The following is a 13,128-nucleotide window of genomic DNA, read 5'->3' on the forward strand; positions in this document are numbered from 1 at the left end:
TTGTCAAGGAGGGGGTGGTAGCTCACAAGGCTAGATCATTTAAGGGCCACTGCTCTAGAGCGCAAAATCTGACATTTTCCAGATTGTATCTTTAAATTGTGTCTTAGCATGTATTCAATGTGACAAAAAATCTCCTCTTTCTACATTCTTTTTGACTCCCGCTGTCTTCTGATGTACTTTTGTGGCACTGAATGCAAATAAAGAGCTTTTCAGAAAAAGTTTTTAACCTTACACAAATATTTCAATTGTCGTCTTTTTGATTACAATAACTAAAACACTGCAAAGTGTTAATGCACACTCTTCATTGCTCTTGTACTTTATTTTAGTTTTAAATGGTACACAACTTTGCTTATACTGTTAATGCTTTAATTCATGTGGGTGTGTGTCTGTGTATCCTTCCCATCCCTCTGTCTCTCCATCCCCTGAGTTCTGACACTACTCCAATTACATGGTGGCCTTTTGTGCCCAGGGAGGCTGTGTATTTGTGTGTGTGTGTCTGTGAGGCAGACGGTGTGGTGCCTGCTCCAGGACACCCACCTCGCCGCTGCCTTATGCCCACTGGTCCTGCCCTGGGCTGCCCACAGGATGCTGGCCCCCTTTGATGGCCTCTTCTCATCAACAGACTGTAGACACTCACACAAGATGGCCAATAAGTCCTCAGAAGATCCCGTAATCTTTTAGAAGTCTGTAAAACTTAGTCAGCCAAGACTTCTTAAGTCTGCTGACTTCCTCCACCGGGGGAGCAATGCTCACATTTATCCGATGAAGAGACAGCTAAGGACAAACAAATGTTTTTCATCAGTTGCAATGTTTAGAAGAGGCTTCCTCGGCCCAAGGGTTGTGAAATTCTCTCACTGCAGACTTCTGCCAAATAAAGCTGGATGTCCATAAGCCAATCTGCATACCAGCAAAATCTTTTTGGAGGAAGTTTCTTTGACAATTTGTGTCTCATTAAACATTGCTAAACAAACAGGACCACTTCCAGTAACCACAAAATTACACAACGACAAAATCAGCTGGCCGGGGTTCAGTGTATGTAACAATATATGTTTTGTATTTCTTCCCAAAGGTTTAAGGAAGTAGTTTTACATTTTGTGAATTACTCATATTCACTTTCTAGCAGAGAGTTAGGTGAAAAGATTGATACCACATTTATACTTGTACAGTAAATATAACGCAACAGACAGCAGCTGTTTATCTACTTAGCTTAGATTAGTAAAAAAACTGGAACGGGGAAAACAGAAAGCCTGATTCCATCCAAAAGTAACAAAATCCCCCCATCAGCACCTCTACAATTAACACACATTTTATTTTGCTTCTTCTGTACAAAATCTGAAGTGAAAAAACAAAGTTTGCTGTTTTAATTGGGGTTTTATGCTGTTCTGGCCCTAACTTCCTTGAGTCTCTGATGGTTGCCTGGCAACCTCTCCCTGCCAAGTAACTGTTTGGCGCATAACCCCCCGTAAAACAGAGAATTGTAATCTTTTACATTTTGTATGTATTAAACAAACCAGATATAACGCGTAAAGTAGTGCTATAATTGTTACTGTCAGATAGAGCTAGGTTTTTAACATGTGATGTCTGGGGTATTTTGTTGAACTCCTGTTCAACACATTTTACATACATACACTACCCTAAAGGCCAGGAAATGACCATTCAATGGGAAACCATCTTTTAACTTGCACTCCCTGAAGCAAATTATTCTACTTATTATGTAGCATTTGCATGGCTAAATTGTTGTTTCTTGTTAGACGAGTCTGCCACGGCCCTCCCCAGGGTCATATATCCTGCTGTAGACATCTGCAGATTGACCAGTGATAACATACAGTGCCACATCTAAACATCCTGTCCTTCCTTTATGAATGACACAGAAACATCATCAGGAGTGGTAATGCTCCATCGCCCATGCATTCTTCTTATGCAGTACATACTGTACATACAATTGTGGGGGTGTGTTTTGATTTTTTTCCCGCACATATAATGATGCTTTGGAATATTCAGTTATTTACCTGACTTACTTATTTGTTTACTTATTTTCTTTGTCCCTTATTCCATTTGTACATCTGCAGTACATGTACAACTATATACTGAAAGACGTTCTTTAGACCAAATACACACAGGTCTTTTGTACCCCCTCCCTCCACAGTGAATTGTGGAGTCCCTCAGGGGTCAATACTGGGGCCAATTTTATTTTCTGTCTATATGCTTCTGCTTGGTCACATTATACAAAGACATAATATTTCAATACACTGCTACGCTGATGACACACAGTTATATCTCCTGGTAAAACCTAGCACCAATCCAAACCTCAAATCCTACTAATCGTTTTGTTGATATTATAAATTGGATGTTTAAAATAGAATAAAATATAAAATACATTTTCTTAAATTAAACCCAGACAAAACAGAGATCCTGATTATTGGTCCGAATAAGTTGCACCCTGTCATCCAGTCCTCCCTTGGTCCCCCATAGCTTAATGTAAAAAAAATAGTGTCCAAAAAATATGTTTCCCTAGGACAGGGGTATTACAGTTATAAATTTAGCCATTTAAATAGGTAGGTGCCATGTTCGGACATGTGATTGACCTTTATTTCTCAAAACACACACGCAGATGCACACACTGTTCAGTCACGCCCCACCCAGGGTGTCTGCAGGGTTCCGGGCTGGGGGACAATTAGCAGTAATGGCAGGAAGCTAGTTAGTGTTATCTGCTGCTGTGGCAGCCTGCAATGGCTCTGGCAGACCCTGGACCAGTCACGTAGAGACACAGACAGGCGGCCTGGCAGGGAATGAGGGAGGAGGAGAAGTAACATGGGTCAAAAAGCCCCCAAGCACATGGCCTGAGGGCACATTCATATTTTTTGGCAACTGGGCTCATCAATTTAGAAATGAGACTTTAGGGAATCAGGAAATACTTTGTTTAGTCACATATTTATATAAGGTACAACTGTGGCTCTGGAGATAGAGTTAATCATCCATTAATTTGAAGATCACCCTTCATTGCCCAGCTCTACCAGTCTAAATGTTTAAGTACACTTGGACAAGATACTGAACTCCAAATTGCTAGAAATCGTGATTGAATGCATGAATGTGTATGTGCATGGTATGTAAAGTAACACGCTTCAGAGTGGTGGCTATTTACCAGCAATTAATAAACAACCAAACAAATGATTCCATAAATTTAGGTTTTCACTTCATGTCATCAAAAATGACACTGTACCCAATCTCTGTATCTACTACGGCTCCTGGCTGCTGTTACAAATCCCCTCTATTGTTTCAGCAGTATGCCTCTCTTCCTGTGTACATGACACACAAACACATGCCTGGAAGTGCGTGTGTTTTGGGGGGATGATGGTAGGAGTAGCGCTGCAGAGCATGAGAGTACGTGATCAGAGAGGCCCAAAAAAGACTAAACAAAATAAACAACACAAATCTCTGAATGAGGCTGCTACACAACAAGTCACATAGGTTTACCCAAGTCCAGGTCACACGCCAGACAGGCAGATGCACATTAATGGTAGCGTTAAGGGTCAACTGTGATGGATTTTTCACTGCATTTATATCAACGTCTAGTAGGATTGTTTTGTATACAGCAAGTCAAGCACATTCAAAGTCTGAATAAAATGCTAGTGACACTCTAGGATTGTCATGCAGTTCAGGATCTGTCTGAACAAATGGACAAAACCCATGAAGACTGAATGAGCAAACCCTCCCAGTCCCCAGCCCCCAGTAACCCTGCAAGGGTAAGGAGTTGGTCCACTATTCTTGACCAGGATAAAACCGGCATTGATCCTCCTGTATCTGACGTTCGATGATTAGCAGGAGCATCTTTTCCAGCACCCTGGAACTTTCCATGAACTTTCCCAAACGTTATGTGACATCCCGATAGTTGGGGCACACCCACCGGTCCCCCTTTTCTAAATGGGAAACATCACCCTGGTCTACAATTCCATAGGCACAGACCCTCCCACTTCAAGGCCTCCACGCAACATTAAAGAGGCATCTTAGGCAATACAGCCCGACAATGTCTAGAACCTTCAACATCAGAAGGCGAACCTGTTGCCCTGCTAAGGAGTTTCTTGACTACCTTAATGATCGCTGCCAAAGATATATTTAAGGCTTCGCCTGCATCTTTAAACTCTGCCTCCACATCAGACGACATGCTTGTAGGGTTCAGGAGTTCCTCAAAGTATTCTTTCCACCACTCAAAGATATCCTCAGTCCAGGTCGGCAGTTCCTCCTCCCCTGTTGAAGACAGCTTATGCAAAGCTGTGCTTTCTCCTCCTGAGTCCACCTAGGTTTGCCTGAACTTCCTTGAGTCCGAAAGAAAGTCCTCCATAGCCTTCGCAAACCCCTCCCACAACTGGGTTTTTGCTTCAGAAAACACAAAAGCCACAGTTCTCTAAGCCTGCTGGTACCTGTCTGCTACTTCTGGAGACCCCTGGGCTAACCAAGTCCGAAAGGCCTCCGTCTTCAGCTGGACGGCTTCCTTCACAAACATTGTCTACCAACAGATGCTTAGGTTGCCACCATGACAGGCACCGATGGCCACATCTGGCACATCTTCTGACCACAACTCCTATCAGCCACTTCCATAATGGAGGCTTTGCACACAACTCACTTGAACTCCACGCTTCCAACCTTGTTGAAAATGTTAGGAGCATGTTGAAAAGCTTGCCAACAGGGGCCCTCGCCAGACATTCCCAAATAACCCTCACTACCCATTAAGGTTTACCTGGCTCCAAGGGGTAGCCCTGGTGTCCGTGTTCCAAGCGAGTTGACTCTGCTCTGTTTAGCCGATTCATTGGGGTTTGTCATTTTTCCCCAAGTCTCACTACATCTATAATACTTATACATAGTCCTTATTTTATTCCAGTGTTGTTGGAAGAAATCCACAGCCTTTAAGTGCAAAATTTAATTTAATATTTTTTGAGCAGTTTAAATGACCCAAATAATGTTGTTACATTGCAAATGTACTGCCTTCCTCTTGTAAAACTTTCAATCTATTCACATCCAAATCCATTGCCCCAAACAGCTAATCCAAACAGCAGTTCTTTCATTTTTTTTCTTTTGGTTATTTGTCTTTATTGGAGAGGATAGCTGAAGAGACAAGAAATGTATGGAGTAAAGAGTGGGGGATGACATGCACCCAATGATCGGCGGAATGGGAGTCCAGTCTGTGATCAGTGCGTCGAGGACTGTAACCAGAGCTCCAGTTCTCTATTTTTCAGCCATGTCATAAAGAGCTCAGTTTTCTGAGCAGTTTCTCTTTAATCTTGCTGCAGATGGGTTTACATTACAGTCAAAGAAGTTTAACTTGTGCATCCTTCATGAGAAGCAGTGGGCCGTGACAAAGCTTCTGTATTTGACGTCTTGGGAATGAGTATGGACTGGAAACAATGTCTATTCATCTTAAATGTGTATTTCAGTACAATGTGCTGTTTAAAACGCCTGGAGCATAGTAACGAGTCACAATAGCCTCAGTTTTCATGCCATACGTCATCTGCCTCTCTTCACACCCATTCTTTTTTGGGGGACCAGATTTTGCCCACGTCCTCCGACTTGCCTGTTCGCTACAGTGATAAAAAGGGTTTACCGAATGTGTTTATCTACAAAATCTTTCCTTTTCCCCTCATCAACTCCCCAAGGCAACAGCTCAACAAAAGAAATGTCTCAGTCAACAGGCTGAGGCTGAGATAAGACTAACAATTAACTAAAAGTAATGCAGCATGGAGAGGTTACGTGCCGGTTTGCCCAGCACTGCGTCATTGCACCATCACCCCGTGCTTGACTGCTATTGGCTAAACTCTGACTCTCTTCTTACTCCTCTCAGTTCCCCACTAGATAAACATTCATTCATAAAACATACTTTGTTTTTCTTCATTCTCTCAACATCTGACCAAAGCACAGTAGCTATTCAAGGCAGTCAGTTTTAATGATGTCTGCTAAATGAGAGGCTGCATGTGTTTGGAAGAAAACATCCTGAAGGAAGTTCTAGTAACATACCAGCCAGTGCCAAACTACTGGCAGCCTGCTGCAGTGTTTGGACATGATTTCATTCACTCATGTGATGGCATGCAAAATAAACTATAAGTCAAATAAACAGGGCTCCATTCTGGTAAAATACTGTTTTCATAGCTGAGCAGAGGTGGGGTCAACAACTTCCCCTTCAGTTCAAAAAGTCAGTGAATACTTACGACATGCGCTATTTATGTTGGATTTTCATAAACAGATTCTAGATGGAAGAAAAATCTTGCATGGGCAAGTTTATGGGTTTAAGGAGTGAAAGTTCATCATGAATCTGAATGACTTTATCATTCATTAGCATTAGCAGCCAGTCTCTTTAGGTACTCTGCTTTGTCTACAACAGACAGTTGATTCGTCTGAGCGCAGAGGCAGAGATGCTTAGTTTGACGAGCCGACTGCACACCAGCCTACCATCTGTCTTCCTACTATTGTTGTTGCTGATTCTATTTTGAATTTTAGTGACGTACAAACATTGGTATAGCTTAAATTGTGCAGAGTGGCTTCAGATGACAGATTGATGATGTACTGAATGAGTGAAGAATTAAGAGTAGGATTTCTTCACTAAATTTAGCACTTTCCTCTCCGACTTTTCAGTAAGACCACTGACCTGAAATTCTGTCTCACATTAGACATTTACCCAACTTGGACACCTCAGTCCTGTCTAGTTTTAGACAATTTTCCAAATTCCCCTTCCTTTTTAAAATCTTGGAGAAAGTTGTTTTGTTGTTCCATCTGGTTTTAAAGCACTGAAACTACACTTTTTAATGTTTTTAAAAATCTTTTCTGTTGATCTGGGGATTCAGCCATTCTTATGCTTTTAAATGTCACAGCTGCTTTTGGCACAGTGAACCACAACGCTCTAGTTCCTTGTCTGGAGCACTGTTTTGGTATTAAAGGTACCTCTCTGGAGTGGTTCAGGTCTTACCTGGCTAACAGAAGTTTTTTCTGTCTGCCTTGGTGATTTTACATCCTCCTTAACTCCTTCCCATGTGGAATCCCCCAAGGCTCCATACTCGGTCCTATTTTATTTTCCCTTTACATGGTTCCCCTGGGGTCCATTCTTAGAAATTTGGAAATCTCCTTCCACTTCTATGCTGATGACACACAACTTTACCAGCCCTTAAAAAAAAAAGACACTAACTCTTTGGACAAGACTGTCTCAAAGACAGCAAAGCTTGGAAGGCCTTACATTTTCGCAAGCTCAACAAGAGCAAGAGAAAAATCTTAATTTTTGGACCTGATGGTGGCTGAATGACCTTAACTTGGACCGATCTTCTCCAGAACCTTTTCTCAAACCCTCTGTAAAAAGACAGTTACAATGGATAAGGATTTAAAAATGGACAAACAGATACATTCAGTTGTAAAGTCAATCTTTTTCCAACTGAGGCTTTTATCCAGGGTCGAGTCTGTTTTTTTTCTTTTAATGATTTTGAAAAGGTTTTGCATGCTTTTGATACGACCCGTCTTGACTATTGTAATCTACTTAACTTAGGTTTTAGCCAAGTCCCTCTGTCTTGCCTGCAGCAGGATCAGAACGCTGTGGTTCATCTTTTCATTGGTAAATGTAAATGTGAACACATGTCCCCTATTCTGGCTTCCCTTCACTGGCTCCCTGTGCATTGATTTTATTATTAAAATATAAATAGTTAAATTGGCTAGCTCCAACCTTTCTCTCAGACCTTTTAAAACTTTAAGACTAGTTGCTTCCCAAGGTCAAAGTTTAAGTTGAAGCACATGTTAGGCTGTCCCCCACACTGCCACACTTACTGTATATTGCTTGGCCTTTTTTTGTCAACTTTTTTTCTTTTAAAATTTATAATTTTAAAGAGGTGAGATAGTAGTTGCAAACATTTTTTGAATTATGTAGCAAGACTATTTGATTCACAAACTTTATCGCTCAAAGCAGTGCTTAAACAAACGTCCCAGCACAATTTCCCTAAATCATGCCACTAGATGTAAAATGATGTAATCCCTGAAGTGTGCTGTCTCCTGCTCTGTTCTCACACTCTGATGATGTAGCGATTGGAGCGATTGAACATCAGCAGCAACTGGATCAGCCAGAGTGGGTTTAGATGTTCTCAATGTTCAGATGGAAGATCTGATGGGAGACTGAATGGCGACATTCAGGATTGTTTAGACTGCTCTGCTGTTTGATGAGAGACATGGCTTCTGCTAAATATGATCTGTAGAACCACACTTCCTTCTACTACCGCCTCTTTACGGCTCCAGTGTTTCCTCCTGCTCATCATTCTGTGGGTTTAGGAGTTTCCTTAACATGAAATTGCAAATGATGCTCAGAGCAAATCAAGCAGACAGACCGATAAGCTCGAAGACCGTGTCTATCACATGTCTGTGTTTGTTGCTGATCCACTATGAGCTTCCTGTACAGCACAAGAGGCCATGACGAGAGGAGGACAGAGCAGGAAATAGGACGGGTGACTCCCATTATTATTAGAAGAATACGTGTAGAGGTGAAGGGATTTTGCTGGACAGGTCCAGAATAGATGCGACATTCTAAAAGCACACACAATGTATGTTCATGAGCTGTGCGTGAGGAAAGCATGCTGCAGTGTTTGTTTATTCATTGTTTATTTGACAACAATGGTCTGTGTAAACATGTTAAGATCACCCCAGGGCATCTGTTACTGTCATCTCTGTGTATAAAAATAAGCAGGATTAATATAGAGAGCAGCTGCATTGCTTTCACTTTCACACTGATAACAATACAGAATATCAAGCCAGTCTGCTGCTGCTGCTATTTTAGTATCAGAGATGATGTTGCTGATCTAAGTACAAACAGATGGGTTAGTGTAATCATAATAATTATAGCAGCACTACTGCATAACTTTACTTAATATATACTGTATATTCGTGTGTGTGTATATATATATAAACATATATTTACACTGTATTTAATTGTGAGCAGAGATGTGCAGATATCTGCAGAAGTTAAAAAAAAAGTATAACTACAAAGACAGTATGGATTTCTGTCTTTAGAAGCATGCGCTGCATTGATCCCTGTTACTAAGTGCATTAGACATATTTTGCCTCCACATACTTGAATGTTAAACGCTTTCTATCTTTCAAAATGTTCAGTTTAAGCAAGTTTCAAAGCTTTAAAATACCACTGCAGCACAAAGCATAACCCCTTTATTTCCAATTTCACTGCATCTTTAAAAAAACTATTAAAACCCTAAATTTTTAAGAACTAATCTCAATAGTTTCATCTTGTAAAGAGAGCATGTGCAATGATTAAATGCACTGCAACTCTCTCTCTCACACACACGCACACACCCACACACACACACACACACACAGACCATAGTGAGCCAATGTGGGGGCACTGCCCTCAAGTTTACTACAGCAAACCCTCAGCTGGGTGGAGAGTACATGTAAGGCGGTGGACATTACGCACTTACACAGGCACATGCGAACAAACCATTAGTGTCACATGTGCAGCCAAACGCTGATTATTATCTTTGTGTGTGAACACTAAGTACTTCCTTCATCTTGATGTCATAGTTATACTACAGACTGATGACATGTGAGCACTCGTAAGGGAGTATGGAATAATAGCAGATATTTTCTTTTTCTATTTTATGTTAAAATGTTTGTAATTTTCTTGCCCTGTCAGCAGTACAAATTTGATTAGGTTGCTATAAATTTGAGACATGGACGCTCCAATCTGGGAACCCGTCGGCTATGATCTGACAACAATTTATCGTCTGGGGGCGATGGCCAATGCTTCGAGGCTTTTGGTGTAGCCAGCGGGTATACAGATAATGAATAATGGATATCCGGGCCAAGACTTCCTTTTTCGTGCCCTTCTCATTGTTTACAGTCCGACTAGCAATTTGAGACGTGAGAATAGATTTAGAGCTAAGAGACGATCCTTCAATCTCTATACGCAGGTATCTGCAGATGCATTTTATAATAAGTTAATAAGAGTAAATTGTTATTTTCTTTAATATAACTACAAACAACCCCCAAACGGAAACCAGAATGCTTCTGATACTAAACTCTTTTTTCAGAGAAAAAATTAAGAGAGCAGCATAGATTCAAGTCACTCGAGTCAAGTCGTCACTTTAGGAACTGCAGTTTTTGGAACCTTCTCTTGGCTTAATTTTTCAGCCCCAAAGGGTTGCAGCTTGGTCCTGTCACGACGTAAAATATGAGTAGAGCTTTAAGTACAAATGATTAAAGGCTCACTCAAACTCATGTTTGTATTTTCAGTCAGAAATATCCAAATCTACCGTGACTGGATTCAAGTGTTATCTGCAAAACTTGAGGGAGTGATATGCGTATTGCTTGTTTTTACAATTTTTTAATAATTTAAAATAGCTCAAGAGATTCATTTCATTTCACATACATTTATTATGCACATATTGGTGGGCCAATGGGGATTTTCCAGGTGTGCTCTGTTTGTGAGGGTGGGTTTTCTCCAGTCTCTCTCTCTCTCCTTCCTGTCTGTCACATGTCTTTGGATGTAAATCTGTGTTACATGTACTCTGTTTATACATACCTTGTTTATATAGCTGAATAATATGTACACAGACACTGAAATACATTATGTAAATGTATTGTATTTTACTATAAACAACCAACGTTGTGTATGCTCTGTATGGTAGGTTTACAGTCTATTTGTAGGTTATGTAACACGACTAAATTACATAAATCAAGTGTCTGTATTTTGGCATGTGGTTGTGTATGTCTTTGAATGAATACTAGTATAAGAATACTGTCGAGACTTTGGCACCAACAGAGCGGCCAATTGTTCTTAGTACTTGTTTATTTATTTAAGACAAAGAAAAGAATCCTCAGTGTAGTTGGGTGTGCGTTTCTCTTTCTCTTATTTGCAGAACAAAACTCCAAAAAACAGTTACTGTAACAGTAACTGATGAATCATTCACTAAAAATCACTGATGAACTGTTGCATCATGTTACAATCTTTGAGCTACTCACATATATAGTGAAGTCACATTTGTCAGTGGTTTCACTCGATAGTATTTTGTCCTAAAAGTTTAAACTCATGACCATTAGAGCCTTTGTCCACTAACAGTGTATTTTGCGCTGGCGGCGCCCACAATCTCAATTTCAGAGCGCTTCTCACTGGTGCTTACTGTTGCTAGGTTACGAAAGTTGTCTGACTGCACTTTGGCTTCCCTTGGCTGTGACCGTTAAGCCTGTTTTAAACTGTTCTGTATGTTTAATATTTGCTTGTATTCATGGAGATTTCACAAAGAAAACATAAAAACAATGTAAAGGAATCGTATCCTGGCATTAGCAGCAGCTCTAGACCTAGAAAATGTACCCTCGTAAAAACAAAAGGATTAGCTTCTTCTCGGCCATTGTTGTTGACAAAGTTGATGTCAGAAGTCCCGCCCCTTTCTGATTGTGATTGGTCGGCAAGAGAGAAGTGACATTGACGAGCAAAGCTCCAAAAGTTGAACTATTTTCAACTGAGAGTGTTGTGAGCGCAGCTAACGCTGACGGTGTTTTGGCGCTGAGGATGCTGAGCGCTGAAAACACTGAACTGCATTTGTGTAGAAAGTAGGCGCTGCCAGAGCAAAAATGCTGTTAGTGGACACTGGCCATTATGTTAAGTGAAAAAACTTTTTTGACATAACTGTCAACAAATTACTTTAATTACTTGTAGTCAGGGCCGGCCCAAGCCTTTTGGGGGCCCTAAGCAGAATTTGATTTGGGGGCCCCCCTCCCACCACCGCGGAGTCACCTGCGCTTGACAATTATTGACACAAATGTCACACTATAACTTTACATTATAAATTGTATTACTACAGTGACGGATTATGAACTACTGTCCCCCTGGGCACAGATGCATAAGGACCCCCCCACCGCCCCCATGTTTTGGGGCTCCTGGCCCCTCTAGACCTCTGGCCCCCTGGGCTTGGTAGACCCCTGTATTAATATAGTTGTTATTTACACCAAACCAGTCACCTTTTAACTTTAGAGGGTACTAAAATCACAAATTTATTTTAAACTTTCATATTCAAAGTGAAGTACTAAGTGTGGTTTACTGAACTCGAATTGAAAAATGACAAAATACAACAGCAGAGATTGCATTTGTTGTAAACAAGTAAACCAGTTTAATGACTTGTTTTTCAAATTAAAATGAATTAAATTAGCAATCTTCAAGTACAAAATAAAACCAAAACAGACAAACATTAATATAATCAAAAATAAAATGTTCCAAAAAGAATAGATACTTAAATAATAAAAGTGCCTCAGTATTCCACTTTTGCTTTTAAAACTTTAAAACTTTAAAACTTTTGCTTTTAAAACTTTTAAACTTTTAAACTTTTTTTTTAAAACTGCTCCTCACTTTCACGTGCTGTTAACTGCCCCTCGCTTTCAGGTGCCTGCAACTCTGCAGTGGATGAACCTGCAATGATAAAACAAAAAAAAATAAAAAGCTATGTTAAATGTGTCATGTCATATTAACAGGCTACGTAACCATTTGCCATCAAGAAAAACCTCACCTGCTGTATCATCAGCTGTGGAGGCACTGACACTTGATGAAACATCAGAGGCAGGTAGAGTTGGTTGCGCTCCAAAGTACTTCAACAGTGTTCCTGAAAAATAACATTGCATAAGTGCATAGTTGATGGAGCAGAATGAGTTTATTTTGCCATCATTACTTACACTCATCAACAAGCAATTCCACACCTAACAATTCATATTTATAGGCAAATGAGGCATAATTGCAGTATGGTGAACACTTAACATGGTGATCTACTGCAGCCTAATTATGAGGGTAGCACCGCTACATCACTCGCCATATTAATAAAATTGAAGTCTATTTTCATCACAGAAGTCTCCCCACCCAACATGATATTTTCTCGTAAAGACCAACACGCCATCTCTCATTAACATGTTACATTATAACTGTACTTTAAACCAAATATCTTAGTGCTCCATCTTTGCCTATGTAACAGATGCCAGCTACCATAGCTGTGCGTGTTGAACGTTACCGACGCCTTAAGAGTCGCTCTGGTCAGTGGGTTGTCAGCCTGGGCTTTTAGCCTGCTGCATAGCGCGCTGGACTCTGTCCGAGTGAGGTTTACTAACCTTCGACACGCA

The sequence above is a fragment of the Semicossyphus pulcher genome, unplaced genomic scaffold (genome assembly GCF_022749685.1).
Source record: "Semicossyphus pulcher isolate SPU_LCO1_2020_fin unplaced genomic scaffold, fSemPul1.0.p SCAF_9, whole genome shotgun sequence".
In the NCBI taxonomy this organism is placed as follows: domain Eukaryota; kingdom Metazoa; phylum Chordata; class Actinopteri; order Labriformes; family Labridae; genus Semicossyphus; species Semicossyphus pulcher.